A 13,036-nucleotide genomic window follows, 5' to 3' on the forward strand; every position below is an offset into this window, starting at 1 on the left:
GAAATGGGAGTGGGATTGTACATTCATTGCTGCAATTAAACTGGCTGCACTATCTTCATAACTTCTAGCAAGAGCACTTAATCTCAGTCATACCTTTAGTCAGCCTTTAGAGCTTGCAGACGTTCAAAGAAAGCATGTGTGTGCTAAGGCAGGATTTCAAACATTTTTAAAATCCTGACTGTTTAATCTCAACTGCCATCATGCTCACTGTACTTCTACTTCAAACCTTTTGGACTGTTTTACTTCCCCACTACGTTCAATTCCCTATTTCCTCATAAAACTAAGCCCTATTCATGCAAATAAAAAAAAAAGAATTTCAATATTTTATCCCTAGTTTAGGGGTTCTCAGATTAATAGGATAGTCAAAGATGTGGCATTAGGTGTCTGGTAACAAAACAATTCCCAAGAAGTTGAGGGTATTTACCAATAGTGAAACTCTAGAGCTTCATTCTTGGCATTCTTCATGGGACAGAGTTACTCCTGACTCATTCCCACATAAATAGAAGGCAGGTGGAGTATTGCAGCGCCTGATCTAGCTTTCCATAAGGCTCTAGCACTTATAAATTAGAGCAGGAGCAAGAAAAACATGCACTGGTGAGATACAGTGAAAATTCTCCTGTACTATTAACTTCAAGCACAGCCTGGGAACATTTCTTGGTACCATAATACGATCTAGACTATTTCAGCTAGCACTTGAAGCAAACAATTCCTAACACACTTTGGCAGCTGGAAGAGTCCAGATGCCATTAGTAGCAAAGATGAAGGATGCTTCATGTCAGAAGGCATCAGTGCCAGGCAATCCATCCAGGTGTTTGCTAAATCAGGGAAGGCATGCCCTTAAAGGACCTGATTCTTTGGACTGCTTTTGGAATACGGTAGCAAGCAATCTGGTTTCCGTGTGCTTCTTATCGCTATCATAAACTACAGAAAATCCATGGGAGTAAAGGAACAACTTAAAATATCTGTTGGATCATTCTGAAGATAAAAAAAAAATCAGCCATGACAAAACTTTGACAAAGTAATTGTCATACGGCATATCTATAGACATGCCTACTCCTCACATTAGTACGGTATTAAAAAACCCCAAACAATGGGACATAGCAGCTCAGTTTAGGAATTCAGCACTTCCTGGTGAGAACAGGGTAATGGTGAACAGATGATGGCACCAGACCTTCAGTAAAGCATGTGCTTTACTGAACTGCAGTGTTTCTGTCTTGCAGCTAGAATTTTTCTCATTAAGCACCATACTGCACCACTGAGCAGTCTACTCAACCTCCACAACTTCTTTTAGCTCTACTAAGTTTTCCCAGGAAACAATAAGAAATAGAAAACTATCAGCAACAAGCTCTTGATGTAAGAAACCCACTCCCCCTTGTACACCGCCCCACAAAAAAAAAAAAAAAAAAACCCAAAACAGAGCAAACCAGATTAAAACAACCTAAAAAAAACAGACCCCAACAATTTCAAAGGGAATAGGAGCAGCTAGAAAGGAAATATGTAGCTGGTTATCACTGTCCAATCTGGAGTAGTTTATTCTTCTGAGAACAGAATCTAGGCAATGAAAACCTTCATGAGATCATGAAAAAAAAAAAATCAGGAGACTGTGGCTACTATCCAAATGAAAGAAACAAATTAACTGAAGCAAGGTGATCACTTTTTGGTTTGTAAGAGGAATACATCTCAGTAAAAGCAAGTTTGTAAATGAGTTTATTATAATAACTACACAGTCATTATAGAGAGATAAGAAAGATCAGGAAACTCTTAGGAGATATAATGACAAATATGAACAAATTGGAACTTTTCCTTCATTGAATTACTGGTATGTGGTTTCTATCAATATAACATGCCTCAAATTGTCAAAAGAAGATAATGCATCTTTGGCCATGAACCTAATTTCACATCCAAGTCTGTAAGAACATCAAAAGAAGGATTTCTTGCTGAGAATCAAAAAGTTGTGGTCTTTAAGAAGTGTTATCAGAAACGATGAAAAATATGATTCCCTTGTTTGCAAAAACAAGCTTTGGCTGCAAATGCCCATGGAAACAGGAAAGAGTGGCTGCTTCAGCACAGATGGGTCCTGGGCATTTGTTTCCAGACCTGTATGCAGCAAACCAGTGGAACTGGGTGCTGCTGTCTCTTCCTCACCTTCCCAAAGCAGCTGCATATTACCATGCCTTTCCTTAAAGATGATGCCATTTTAAAGGTGAAGTTGAAGGAAGACTCAAGTGCAGACAGACTGTTTTGGGAGCTAAAAGAATTCTCATTTCACACATGATAGGTTGCCAGACACTGGAGTGCTCACACTGATGAAGAGATTGCCGTTCCTACTAAAATGTGATGAAACTTAAAGATTATCTCCAAGACCAGACTGAACACAGAACAGAGATCAAGACTGAAGCACTCCCGATCTGCAGGATTTTTCACTTCAAGAAAAAGATAGTTAAAACTCGGCTGTATATATACTGAGAGCATGCATATGTATGTGCTAAAGGTGTTACTACGGCAAACTCACAAAGATGATTAGCATTTGAAAGTACTAAAGTGGTTAAAAACCCCGCTGAAATCTAAAAGAGGGTTATCTTTTTTATTCGCTTAAGAATTAGAAATAACTGCTGGGTTTTGCTTCAAACTGAGGCAGCAGCCACAGGTACAGACAGATAAATCTTATTGCATATAACACTCCCCCTGCCAAAAAACCTGAAACCCTCAAATAACCCTCCCCCCAATAACACATACCTCCTTGAAATGCTAACAGATAATCCTGTGGAAATATCAGCTTGCTATTGATCACCAAAAAAAAAAAAAAAATCCCCAGCACAATCCCCAGTACTAGCAATTAGTGGGAAAGAAATAGATAAGGCAGAAAATCCTCTTTTTCTTCAGTATATAAATAGGGGATTCATATCAGTAACATCATATCCAGTTTTGTCCTGAACCTCACCCTGTGCCCACATTCTATAAGATGATGACAAAACTGCAGAGGCATTGAACGGTGACAGGATGATTAAAAGTAGAGAACAATTTCCTGGAGGAAAATGCCTACATAGTCCAAGGCTTTTCAGCCTTGAAATTAGATAAGTGAGAGTAGATAAAATCGAGGTATATAAAAGTCACAAGTAGTGAAAAGGGTTAAGTAAGAACTATTGATTTATTAAAATAACATCCTGATCCTTTATCATACAAGAGCTAACATTATGTATGTGGTTCAATAAATTGCTTAAAAGCAGGATTAAAAACCCTCCATGACATCCTAGTTCTTGAAACCATCAAGCTTTTCAAAGCCTCCCTATACAAATACTGAAAAATTTCTAGTCAGGTTTTGCATGTCAGTGTCAGCTGAAACATCTATTAATTTCATTTATGCTCTCTAACACACTTAGAATAATGGTGGAATCTTTATGAAATGACTGAAGTTCCAGAGACAGTTACAAGGCCCTGTTTCAATGACTGCTATTTATAGCAAATCAAGTATGACAAGTGGACTTTGGAGAAATCTACAGCAAGCCCTAATGGCTGGGACAGAGTGCATTAATACAAGAGGTCTCATTTTCAGTTCAGTCTCCAAATAGTCATTGAAGGGGAAGGGCCATGAAACCAGATTTCACAGCTGCTGGCTGAATCCAAGGAGCAGATATTTGTTTGGTTTTTTCTTATTTACTAAAAATAATATAAGAAACAAACTTCTTTTGTGAGATGCCTTCCTTTACTGTAGCTGGGAAACCCAAGCAAAGAAACTGTTTTTCCATTACCTTTTTTAGAACAATTTTTGCTGGCTACCTCAGCTTAGCTATTGGCTTCATACTTTTGGATGCTGTTCTAAAAGTCCTCTGCAAACTGAGCCTTTGGGAATAGCAAACTGCAGGGGTGATTTTCCTACATGAAGGCATCCATTCTTGGAGTAAATTCAGAGATTGTGACTGCAATAACTGTTACTTAGGATTGCTTGTTTTCCTGTCCTGTCATATTAAAGTAACAACACACAACACTGCCGAGTGCTCTCTGTCACCAGCACCAAGGCTCCAGCTGTCTTGTCTACCCTACTCAATTTTTTTCCACTTTAGTCTATGGAAAATACAGAACTTTCTCTGTCTGACAAACAAGAGTGGCAAAGACTAACTGAGAGTCAGTGCAAATTGACTTTGACAACACCAGCCCTGTCTCCAGCACTCAAGTCTTCGCTATAATGAAAATACTGGCATGGCATGACTCCATTTACTTAGCAATGACTAAGGAGATATGCCAGGAAAATGAATTATCTTGCATCTATACATTTTGTAGGTATTTTAAATGGACTTCTTCCACTTTCCCAGGTATTTTTGTGGTCAAAGAGCCTGGAAAACAGTGAGAGAACAAAATCTACTTGGTTCATGTGTTGGATACTTAAGACAGTCACATAAGCTGCCCTCCAAAGCCTATCTGACTATCAGTTGCTTTCCAAAGTCCCGCTAAATAAAATAATGTATAAATTGAATCTCTAGACATTACCCACTATAAGTCACTCTTTCATTCTCATCTAGTGCTTTAAATCTTGTATATTGCTGCTGTACTGCAGCAATATACAGCATTTAAATATGGTCTGGAGAGGGCTTTTCTTATAAAATACAGCCTGTCTACATCTGCTATCACCTAAGAAGGGTGCTGCTTATGCAGGAGTGTGCAACTGGAGTTGAAAGGAGCCCACTGGTGTTTGTAGCATGCTGGGCCCCAGCTGCCTTTATACTTACATCAATAAAAACCAGTTGGGAGTAAAGACTGTGTACACAGAGTAGCTTTTAGGTTATTCTTTGAGCTAGGGTAAATCAATACAAGAAGCAGGACAGGGAGTTTCAGATCTTGTGGAATCTTTCGTGTGATCAAGGGTAACTGAGCTGAAGGAGTTTTCAAAATCTGGGTAAAATTCTCAATGCCTTGAGGAATCAAGCCCAGAATATACTGACTGCTAGACTCACAGGTATATTTTTAAAAATTCCTATTTGAATAGATTCATTTAATAGTAAATGAAAAGCAAAAGAACACAAAAGTTTTTAAACTGTTTCTGTATTTAGTATTTGCTCTATGTAAGCAACTTGCTGCTGCTGTTGAAAACAATTGCCTTAGAACACTCATTCAGCTGTTCTAAATTAATGTTTTTTAATGCATATCTTGACCAGAACCAGATAATCCTGATCATGTTGTGCATTGTTTCTTTGGGCAAATGTCCTGAACATTTCAGTTTTAGTCTCTTAAAATAAGTACTATCATCATAAAAAAATTAAGAAAATGAAAAAAGAAATCTGAATAAGCACAAATATGTCAGCATAACTTACATGGAAGATGTCTGGCGACTGGTACTTAGCACACATATTTTGGTGCTAAAATATTACTGAAACAGACAGTTGAGAAAAAATTTTCTGATCTTTTGAAGAACAGTGAATGAATAACAAGCACTGAGGACAGATTTCCCTAGATTGCCTGAATCTGATACTATTGGTCATGACAACTTTCTTCATTAAAACTTTGTACTTTTCAGCACTGAGTGCAGTTTCAATAAGCAGAATGTAGCATGTCCATGTAGTAAGTGCTTTAAGTGAACTTTTGATTCTTATACCTTACACATTAAACAGTGCATGCATCTTCTCTGCTGTGCTGTTTCTATAGTCTCTCTGGCTTCCCTTATGCTACTTAGTCCACTACTTCAGATCTTACTTTAATTGTCCATTGAATGTCATGGGGTTTTTACTTAATCGCTCCAAGACAAGAAAGTCACCATCTTGTTTTGGATGATTGTCTATATATGTCAATATATATCTATAAAATTAAAACGCTTAAATATCTAAAATGCAGTAATCTTGAGGGGGAAAAAAATAAAACCCCCATGACATTCAATTCTTCAAGATTAAAAAGAGCCCAGAAATGTAGCTATTAATATATAGCTATTTTAATTTTAAATTGATACTTTTGGGACTCTTTTTGTTGCTTTATATTGCCCTGTCAGTACATAAGATATATGCTTAACGTGTAAACTTCAACATGATAGCAATTTCTGTGTCTTTAGTCTATTGACAAAACTTATTTGTTAGCTATGTCATTTACAATGAGTAAATCATTGTGAATTCATTGCCTCTCTTGATTAGAAAATTCTGCAGTAGTTGACTTCTGCAAGCACATTCATTTCCTTAAAAATTCACTAAGTCTTTCAGATGAAAAAATCAGTGGCTTGTGTGTGGTTTTTTCTCCCCAAGTCTAGTACAGAATATATTATACAGTATCATCATATGCAATCTAATGCTGCCTCTGTTTCCCAGATAGAGGTGCCCACATACTGAACATAAGCTTGAGGAACACTGATTGTTTTGGAGACAATATTTGTTACCTGAATCTTCCACTGCCTTTCAATATAAGCAGATATGTTGATTTTCTGAATATTTCTTTGAGGATTTCTGGGCAATCAGAAGTATGAATTGTTGAAATTAATGTATCATTTCTAAACCATGCACTAATTTTTTTACTATTTATCCTATATATAGAGAAAGAGTATATATATATATATTCAACATATATAGAAGTTATAATACAGGCATTTTCATCCTCTACATTCTACCCTAAATCTGTCCATATTGAACTATTCTTTCAGCATATCCTTCTTAAGTAGCTGACAATGCTATTCTTTACAAATATAACAAGTCCTGTAGGTCCCATACAAAAATCAGTGTCACAAGTGCTGAGTGCAGGCTTTTACACACAGGGAGTAAAAAATGAGTTCCTTATCTAAAACTTCAAATTTAAAATAGCGTGGTTAAAAGGTGATATTTTCCCAAGTGATCTCTACACCACAAGAGGTATGAAACAAACTAAAGGAATTCTTAAGAAATTTGTGACAGAACTACAGTAAATTCGATTTTCTACCTGTACAAAGAAATTGTTAATAAAAATGTTTTTTGACACACTTTACTCTATTTTGGTGCGGTATGAGTGCTATTTTTAAATTTAATTCAGAGCAACATAAAACATAAGTACTGAAAAACACAGACAATAAAAGCATTTATTTCCATGTTACACTTTGTTCTGGCTTCTCTAATGCATTTTGCTATGTATCTCCACAATGCATTTCTATTTACCACATAAGACCACCGTACACAGTCTTGGATCAAAGTTTTTTTGAAAAGCACTAAAAAATCAGTATGAAGGCAATAAGAAAATATTAAGCAATAATGTCCAAATAAAGCAAGGCTAAGACGACAAGAGGTTAAAGAGGAGTTGCATGCACGATGAGTGATGAAAGATTTGTGATGAAAGACAAGAGCAGTGATGCCTTCTCACTTTTGAAACTTTGCTGAAGATTCTGCAATTTGAGACTTATTTTGTCTGTGTCTGGCTTCTTGAAGAACTTTAGGAACAATCTTGTGAGATTATTCTAAGGGGCAGCACGTGCTCTGCTGCAAGAATTTGTCCCATCCTGCTACCCAGCTGTAATGGCCCAAGCTGTACAAGGAAAGGAAAGGAAGGGTCCTGCCTCTTTTACTGCAATCATGTATCAAAGCCATCATGCAACAAGGCAACCTAGTCAATAAGAACTTTGAGTGAATTGTTTGAAACACATGCTTAGACATGGATATCTCAAAGTGCTATTTCATTTGTACGCCTGACCACATGTCAATATGAAGAATCTGCTTTCTTAATAGGGTACCTAACCCTGCTCCCAGGAGCATAAATTCAATGGGAACTGCAGCAGTGCCTTGAAAACCAGAACCAAGCTTACAATTCTTTAGAAAAGGGTAATGCAATTGCTTGCTGGTTTAAAACACTATTTTTTTCAATCTAGGATTATAGAGTTGTTGAGCTATGTTACAATCAGATATGATCATTCACCGTGACAACAATAACCTGTCCATTTCTAACCTGCTTTCCTCAATCCTGAGAGCCAACTCCTTTGACAGTATGTATATATGCTAATGTAAATACACACAGTACCTCCCTAATGCTGGCAACAGTCTTTCAGAGACTAAAGTAAGACAAATAGACTCATTGTGTCTGTGACAGCAGTGCTGGAGTCATAAGTAAACACTTCAGTAAGGCTAAGTCAGCATATGTTAATCACATTGAACATCTAATTTCACTTTTCTTCTACAATCAATTAACAAGCTTTAATGTTCCTCTCTATTTGGAGAGAACAAAGAGTAATTCTTTTAATTGTGGATTATTTTTTTCATCTTTAAGTAAATGCTATCCTTAAGACCAGGCTCTCACGTAATCTGTTTTTGAGAAACAGAACTGATTGTCACTACTGCTTTGCTCCTATATCCTTATGGCATGCCTTCATAAATAGAATTTGGCACTCCTGAGCTAGCTTCTCACAGCAGTTGTCTTTAATGTCATTTACTCAAGTGGTTCAAGGTCTTCATCTATAATTAATGTTTAGCAATCCACTGCAGTGCTGCAAGATAGCCACTTTTCAGCCTTTAATTTCAAGTAAGTCTTGACACTTTCATTTGATAAAGATAATACAGGTAACTTTACACCTCTGAAATTGTAAAAGCATCTCCAGAATGAACATACCAAAGGAAAGACTTGCTGGTATAAAGAAGCATCAGTCTGAGCAATCAGTTTTCTAACTTGTCCTTAATACAAATGAGAGTACAGAGAGAGTACCTATGCTTTCTAAGCTCTGCAGAGAAAATAAAACTTATCTGAGTAAATAGAAGGTTGGGGAAGTATGACATGCTCTTTATTAGTTTATTACAAAAAACTAATACTGACCTGAAATAGCTCTTTTTATTTGGGCCACAGTGGAATACATTTTACTGAAGCTTAAGGCAGACCAGTAAATTTTCAGTTCCCAAGTCTTCTAGGCTGTTCATAACATGATTTATTATTTGCATTATGTAGTGCTTATAATGTCCAGTAAAGGATACCCCATGGTGCTAGGTAATTATTGTAACACTAAAGTGGCATGACAAAACCCTGGAGTGTTGTCATTAGAAACAAAACAGCTAGAAAAGAAATGTGATCAATACAGGAGATGTATGATTAGGAAACAGAAGCCATTGCAGACAAAATTTGCTATTTAAACATGAACCTGGGTCTTCCCAGTTTTTTCAAGAATTACTGTTTTGTAGATTGACATCAGTGATCCAGATCTGGCTAACCAAGACTTTGAAGCAGTTCAGACTAGGTCTCAGTAACATTCCCTACTGAAACACATGATTAAGAATGAATATTAAAAAAATAGAAAAAACTCAACAGGAAAAGTATTTCAAGCCTCCTGATTTGGAGATCTTAAAAATACACATTTAATCACTTAGGAAGGCTGGCAGAAGTATGATCTTACATACTGACTGAACAACGTTTGAAACACAGCTAGAGGAAAAAAAAATCTTTTCTGTACTGCACAGAAAGAAATGTGAACAGAGAACACAGCTCATCACTCACAAGGGAAAATGTGTTCAGAGATTTTTAGTATTGAACACTGGAACTTGTTTCAGAAAAAGTTCGCCTTTATTATTAAATGAACAAAATTACCTCACCCTACTTATTGCTTATTATGGAGAAAAATTCCATATCTAATGTACCAAAATGATAAAAACACATGGTAAAAACAAGAGTTGCTATATCAGATTGCCTATTCCAGAAAACAAATATTGCTCTAGTTGATTGAAAAATAATTATTTCCAAGACTATAACATTAAACTCCAGTCCAGGAATGCAGTCTTGGATAAAATTCATCATTTGAGCAACACAAACCAAACCCAACTCACACTAGGAGAAGTTCTGCTCCTATCAATAGACCTATGTGTCCAATGCAGGACCGTGCAGAAGGTATCCAAAGTACTGTGATGATTAAAAATAGTATCTATTATGGTGCTTGACTGCCAGCAGTCTCAGGATGAGCTTGGGACTAATGTTTTGCTTTATATAAAATACTACAGAGACATAAGCAAAGAACTGAATACAAAATGAAACAGAATACCCAATTACTCTTGTACAGAGAGTAAATCTGATTCACATGTCATGCAAGCACAGAAAATTTTGTTAGGATCTGGTTGCTCTTCTTTTCTCCATGTTAGATGTAAACATTTGAACACTGTCACAGCACTGATATGGAAGACTACCTTAGAGAGATATTTGTCCCAAAGTCAAAAACCAACCCATGAGCACCACTTAATGTGTAGTGTTTTAGACATATTTCCTGATAGACTCAGGCTTCCACACTGTAAAACAAATTTCAGTGGAGTGGCTCACTAAAAAAAAAAGGTGTTTGTGATGGGAATATTGATTCTGAAATCATCCAACAAAATTTTAAGGAAGCCAGTAACTGCTTTCTCTCTCTCTTCCCCCACTCGGTCAACAATTTTACTGAAGTTTAGAAAAGATTACTTTGTTCCAACTCAGATTTTGACCCAGATTTTAAATTCTGTAGGCATTGTCCTGAGTTTGCAAGGCCTCAGGAATGAGGCTTGTTAGATTTTTTTATGAGCTGCTGTTGACCTGACTCAACCTCTGTTTTAACTCAGTTTTGTCATAATAACTTTAAAAAACCCCACAATGTGGGTATGCCTAATCTACTTAACTTTAGCTTTTCTTCTTGAGTTATAAACCAAGTGTTTTACAAGTAGTGTAAAAAAGCAGTTATTCTGTGCAGAATTAAATATTTATAAATAAAGCACACTGCAGAGGAATACAGGTCTGGCATGATGACAGGCACCTTGAAAAGTAGGGACACAGGTTCAAGATACAAGAGTAGAATGATAAGAATAAGGGGACATGCTGTCCCCTGGGACAGCAGACCTACAAACCAGAGGTCAGGTGAAGAAAAGAATGCTGGGGAGCTGGGAAAAAGTGGCTGTAGGACAAAGAGAAGAAAAAACAAGCATCTAACCTAAATAAAACATTATATAGGGAGAATTCAGAAGTAGTGTGGAGAAGCTGGAAAACACAAAACTAGTCCCAAGTAACCCTTAGAGGAGATGAAAAGAAGAAACTCCACCAACACCCAACTTTTTCCAGCAAAGAACTTGGGACACCAGTGACTTGCAGTCAACTGCCCCTGAATAAGGAAGGGCGGTGGTATCAAAGATAAGACCCAGAAAGGAAGAGAAAGGGTGGACATAATGCCAGAGGAAAGGGTAGATAGTGGGAACTGTGCGTATAACAATTCTAATTGATTATATAATTTTCATTTTATGTGAAAAAACTCTATTTTCCTGGTATTTAATAATTACATCTGTACTTACAATAATTATCTGATTAGGCTATTAAGATTTCAACTACATTGGCAACAAAGCTTTGGTTTTTAATATCAATTGCGTTTTCTTTATCACTGACTGCAAGATTTGGAGTGCGACAAAGTATATCCAAGAGTGCACTGAAAAATATTAATTTACATGTTGGCATAAAGTTGATAAATAAAAGGTATTTGTACATAATCCCTGGATAACTCTATTTCTCTACTTGTACATCTGTTAGCATCAACAGTGAAGCTGCTCCTTATTTCCTAGGATACAAAGAAGAGGAAAGATCTGAAGATGCAGAAGTGCTTGTATGGATTTTGAGAGAGTGGAAATTGGGAATAGTTAGATACAAAAGAGTCTACAAGGATGCAGAGGTAAAACAGGACAGAGACATAGTAACAGGGAATTCATGCAGGGAACTAAGAGTTATCAAACCAAAATGAACATAAACTAAATGGCAAGCTAGAAGGACCTGAAGTGACATGGCCAGAAAAGGAAGGAATGGGCAAGACAGAGAAATTGACAATTAAATGCTCAAAGGAAAAAGGTTTGAAAACCAAAATATAAAGCCCAATCTGTGAACATGAGATTTGATGAAGAAATGAGATCAACATGAAAAACATCTAAGGAGATGGACCTGGAACTGTGTGAGAAATAACCTAATGGTACTTGAGAGTCACTGTGCAACCAAGTATTTGTTGAGTGTGCTGGTCAACACATCTATTCTTTTGGTCATCTCTCCTATCCTGCTTATCAACACTGAGGCTGATGTTGTATGTATTATTTTTTAAAATAACTGTGCATCTTTATTACTGATGTAGAATGGTTATCTTACTTCATGCATTTGGTATCTGGCATACATTCTATACCCTTCTCAAAAGACCATTATTGTGAGGGCCAAATAAGACTTAAAAGAAATTTACAGAAATCATAACATTTTTCAAAAATACTCCATTATCTTAAATGAAACCAAAAAAATCAAGCAAAAACTGAACATGCAATTCAGCTGGCTGAAAACATATTTCAAAAGTTATTAGCAGCAGAAAATCTGATGAAATTCAATTAAAACTTTCCTTGGTAGCTCATGGAAGAAAAGGAAAGAGAGGAAAAAAAATAGAATAATGTTTTTCTACATTTAAACTTCCAGGAATATGCCAGGCACAGTTTGATTTTTCTTGTATACTTAACACAGTAATCATGTGTGCCAACAAATAACACACAGCACCCTGGAACCAGCATGTTATAGAGAGCTGATGCACAAAATATATGGAGTAGCAGATGTGTTATATTGCTAAACAAACATACTAAATGCTAACACGAGTTTTGTGAAGTATCAAGAGTAATTGACAGAAAAATAGATAAAATATAATAGATTATTTTCTTTGCTCTTCTCATGTTATAAAAGCAGTTTAGTCTCCAAATCTCTGCAACATTATGGCAGCAGCTGGATCACCTTTTTCAGTTTTCAATTCCTCTCACTTGTCTATCATGCTTTGAACTTTAGAACTGTAAGGCACTAAATGCTTTTTCTAGGAGCAAATTAATCAGTTTATTGCAGAAAATACTATCAGCTCCTTGGAAAATAACCCTACACATCATAAATTATTCAAAATAACAGAAAATGTAGTTTTCCATTGTATCTTCTACATTTTGTCAGAGGGGTAAAATGATGAGATTATATCTCTGCCGAGTTACAAATCCTAAATATCAATGAGACAAATTCTCCATATATTCTAAGCACTGAACTCCTGACTTTACTCAGAGAACACCCCCCCCCCCCCCAGTTAGTTGCAGTACAAAGAGCTCTGTACAAACTTCCTCTGAATTAC

The 13,036-nt window shown here is 36.4% G+C and overlaps 1 protein-coding gene across 1 annotated transcript in view; it reads right to left on the reverse strand.

Moving 5' to 3' along the window:
• Nucleotides 1–13,036, reverse strand: part of CNTNAP2 (contactin associated protein 2) — a gene marked incomplete at both ends in the record, with an annotated part of 998,227 nt that overhangs the window by 246,107 nt on the left and 739,084 nt on the right. The window lies entirely within an intron of this gene.

The sequence above is a fragment of the Fringilla coelebs genome, assembly GCF_963513975.1.
Source record: "Fringilla coelebs genome assembly, chromosome: 1".
Classification (NCBI taxonomy): domain Eukaryota; kingdom Metazoa; phylum Chordata; class Aves; order Passeriformes; family Fringillidae; genus Fringilla; species Fringilla coelebs.